This window comes from Sander lucioperca, chromosome 1 (assembly GCF_008315115.2).
Source record: "Sander lucioperca isolate FBNREF2018 chromosome 1, SLUC_FBN_1.2, whole genome shotgun sequence".
Taxonomy (NCBI): Eukaryota; Metazoa; Chordata; class Actinopteri; order Perciformes; family Percidae; genus Sander; species Sander lucioperca.
The window spans coordinates 50,185,962-50,190,382 of NC_050173.1; positions in this window are offsets into that span (position 1 = coordinate 50,185,962).

The window sequence follows — 4,421 nt, forward strand, 5'->3', positions numbered from 1 at the left end:
GTGTGTTTTTTTGCTGATGTGTACAGTACAGATCCAGCTGTGCCCTCCACGTCAGAACAAATCCTTCTTTAAATACAAGCTGTGTTGTTTACAGCAGTTCTCTGCCTCCAGACACCATCCTCTCGCTGCCTACACTGCCTCTGTTCATTTGACACTGCCTCCTCTCTTATCTGCTTTACATACCGCTGATCAGATGCACCATCCCCCCACTTTCTATAGCTGGGGTAGAATATGCATGTTGTCGCATGTTGCATGCACACACGTACACATGCATACAGGCTATACATCTGGAAACATGGGAGAAAGAAGAAGAAAGACTGTGTGTGTGCAGGAGAGAGTCTGTGGGGATTGGTGTTATATTCTGCTGGTGTCAGCTGGCTTGTGGCCTACAGATTAATGTGTGTGTATGTTTGTGTGCACACGCATATGTGCGTGGTGCAAACAAAGGCACCCTCACAAACACCCGTAAACAGATTAGCTCGTCTGCTGAGAAACAAAGGGTTAAGAGAGAATGCAGATTTCACAGGGAAGGGGAGGGAGCCGAGGCTGTGCGTCTAGTTTTGGGGTGTGTGTGTTGCATGTGTGTGTGAGGGGTGAACGGGGCCAGCGCGGTGGTGGAGCATCGTGATCCCTCTCCCTAATACTGTGTGGAGAATCTCCTCGCTGGGCTCAGCTGCCAATTCTCTCCACTGTAACTAGTTCTATTCTCCTCCTCAGCCGGTGAAACAATACTGCCATGCCTTTCTGTGCATCTCCACACAAAGAGCCCAGCGCTGAGACAGACGCTCAGAGTGAACTGAGACACAGCACCAGGACAATAGACTGAGAATGGTTTTGTTCGGCATTGTGTTGTGTGTTTGTGGAGACAAACAATAAAGAAAAGTTCCAAGGGACGAGCAACTTATTCCTCATTGTTGAGACTTTAAGAGGATGCACAGTTTACAGAAGTGGGGATTTGCTTCTTTGGGGAATCTGTCGGTGAAATTCATGTCTCAGCCTTAACTCAAAGGACATTTAGATAACTCTACTAAAAGTCAGACAAGGAGAGAAACTTTTTTCCAGCACCTTTTTGCATGAAATTTAACCCTGGTCTGATCTACTGACAGCAGGGCCTGCATCACTCTATCTGCTGTTAAAAAGCAAGAGAAAAAGGTGCATGCATGTGTACACACACACACACACACACACACACACACACACACACACACACACACACACACACACACACACACACACACACACACACACACACACACACACACATCTCTCACTATTCTAGACACACACACTGTGGACATTACACTGGCATACAGGAAGTTCCCCCTCTACTGGTGGCGGCGGATGCTGAGACGTACTGCCCCAGAGGACCACCTCCCTGGGACCTTGAGCCAATCACAACAGCCGAAACAAGCTCTTTATCTACAGGGGCTTATTAAGCTAATTGAATTAGCATGTTGTGGTTTCTGAACCCAAATACGATTAGCCTGTTATTACTGTGTTATCAGGGTCCCTTGTTACTGTAACAGCAGGTTGCTTTTGGCTGCTTCATTGGCTGTTTTTCCCTCTCTGTCTCTCTCTGCCTGCATAACACTGGCACTTTTCACATATTCACATATCAGCTCCTTATCTGTTAGCTACCTGGCACAATTACCAATTACTAGCAACTAGGTAGTGAGCACATAATGGAGCATTTAGCAGCTAAAGAGCCAGATGTTTCCTTTAGGAGATGGTTGAGACCAAAAACAGAGCTAAAAGAAGAGTGAATATTGGACTTTCATTCATCAGGTGGACAGAAACACAACTCCAAATGAATGTTGCTAATGTCGCTCTGTGTTGGCTGGATGTGTAAAAAGGCAACAGTTTGCTAAAAGGCTCGCCATGACAACTTCATAAGTTGTTAATATGTTGTTTACAGTTTGTTGTGCTGCCTCCAAGTGGCTAAAAATCAATTAATGCAGGTTTCAGTGAAAAGTGAACAGATAAAAACATTTTGTAAAATGTCAGCTTAAACTAAAGGCGTGTTGTAGATGAATTTGATGATTTTGGTTGGTGGAGCAGGCGCCCATGTGTAGGGGTTTGCTCCTCGACGTAGCAGGCCTGGGTTCGGCTCCGACCTGCAGCCCTTTGCTGCATGTCGTTCCCCCCTCTCTCTCCCCTTTCATGTCTTTGGCTGTCCTGTCAAAAATAAAGGCCGAAAATGCCCAAAATAAATCTTAAAAAAGAAAAGAAAATGGCCTTATTGAGATTTAAATCTCTTTTTAAGTTTTAAGTGTCCTGGCCAACGAAACAAACATAACATATAACAAGTAATTTAAAATTAAAAACTGAAATATATAAAATGGATAAATAAAAGCCTTGTATATGTTGTAGTGTTTGGAAGCAAAGCAAAGATTTTGAAAAAAAAGAAAGAAAACCTCCAGTGTTTAGTCTCAATGAACCTGTGTGAACACAGCGTTCCTTGTGCACCGAAGCTCCCATTGCCAGCTGGGCAGGGAGTCATAGAGGCCGGCTTCAGTGAGGGAGTGGGAGGTGGGCTGACTGGGTGGAAGGAGGTGCAGGGGTGAGGGGGCTGAGAGACCAGGTTGGGGAGTCAGCTGGTGTCTCAGAGCCTGTGATTAATACACTGGGGCTGCTCTCGCACCACCTCCACACCACACTGTCCTCACCTCCAATTAGCATGCTAATGAACCTGCACATGTGTGACTGTGTGTGTGTGTGTGTGTGTGTGTGTGTGTGTGTCACACACCTGAGGGCACTGTCTCACTGTGCAGCATAAACAGAAACAGGCTGGCATTCAGAGGAATGGCTGCTGCTCTCTGCTAATTGTGTGTGTGTGTGTGTGTGTGTGTGTGTGTGTGTGTGTGTGTGTGTGTGTGTGTGTGTGTGTGTGTGTGTGTGTGTGTTATGGGCTGACCCCAATCTTACTCGCTGCTGTTATGGTAACCGGTTGAATAGGAATGTTTTCTCTGTCTAGTTATACCTGTCATGGTGACCTTTGTTCTCTGTGATTGCTGCGAGGTGGACATGAGCAGTCACAGCTCGTTCTCCATGGGTAACGTGATTTACAGGTCCACATAGAATGTCAATATACCACAACCATGAAACAGGAGGCACATGCAAACATTTGGAGGCTGCATACACACAATACACAAGCAACAAATAGACTAATACGGATGAACACTATATCAAAATGTTGAGTGTTGAGGAAATTCTTACCACATCTTACTACGACTATATAAAAATAAAAAAAATCCCCTAATAACTAGTAACTTTCTGGAGTCTCCACTGTGATATACAGTCTGGCACAACACTGCAATGTGTCATTTTTAAATTAGCATGGGTAAATGTGGTGTAATGGTGTAATTTTTACACTTTCTTTACACAGTGGTGAATGAGGCAGACGGACTGGGGTGCACTAGCTAGCTAACTTAGCATTAGATTAGTCAACCAATCCAGCTAACGTTACGTGACAACCTTAATTGTGGGTTAGCCTAGCTCTGTTAACTGTGGTCAAAACAATCATATTAAAAATACATTTATGAGTGTGTTGAACGTTATTGTAACCTTATAACGTTACCGTACGGTTTAGCTACCAAGCATTAGCATGAGCCACTTCAACGTAGCACACTGTAGTAAGCTGGATCGATATTAAAATATCATATCAATAAATTAGGTCTCTGCAGTATTACTGTGTTGCAAAGTAATGTAGTTAATGAATAAATGATGCTGTGTTGCAGAAATGATTATGTAATACTGTTACTGAGTATAATTCTGTGACATTTTATGATTTAAAATAACTGACACATCATCTGGTGTTTCTGGGCGTGTCGCACTAGATGGGTCAATGGTCATATGACGCCATTGACAGGTGACCAAATGGCAGCCTCATGTCATTAATTAAAATTACAGATTTCTCAGGGTTTAAACATTGTTGTAAACATTTGGGATAATGTACAAAACTAAAATATACTGTATATATAACATAGGTCGTTTTAGACATTTTAATGCAAAAATAGTACATAATATCTTTAAGTAATTAAATAACTGTTCATGACATGACATGAAAAAATGATACCATTGCTAAGAACACTGAGAGCCTTTTCTGTCTCTCTTTTTTATCAAAAAAAGTTGGGTAGAAATAATCTTCAACATGTAATCCTCATACTTAAAGTGAAAAGAGAAACAAACAGAATGGGGCAGGCAGGACATGCAGAAGCATAACTTTTTTCCTCTTTTTTTTTTTACCGGTAACAAATGGGTTTATGAGAAACATGGTCTCTTTATTTAGGCAAACACAAGTGCTTGTGTTGGACAAACACTATGCGTGATGTGACTTTCTTGTGCTTTTGTTAGTGGTGCTGAACCAAAACCATAATGTCACAGTCCAGCATCCAAAATGCAGAAGGTAGCAACCACACATT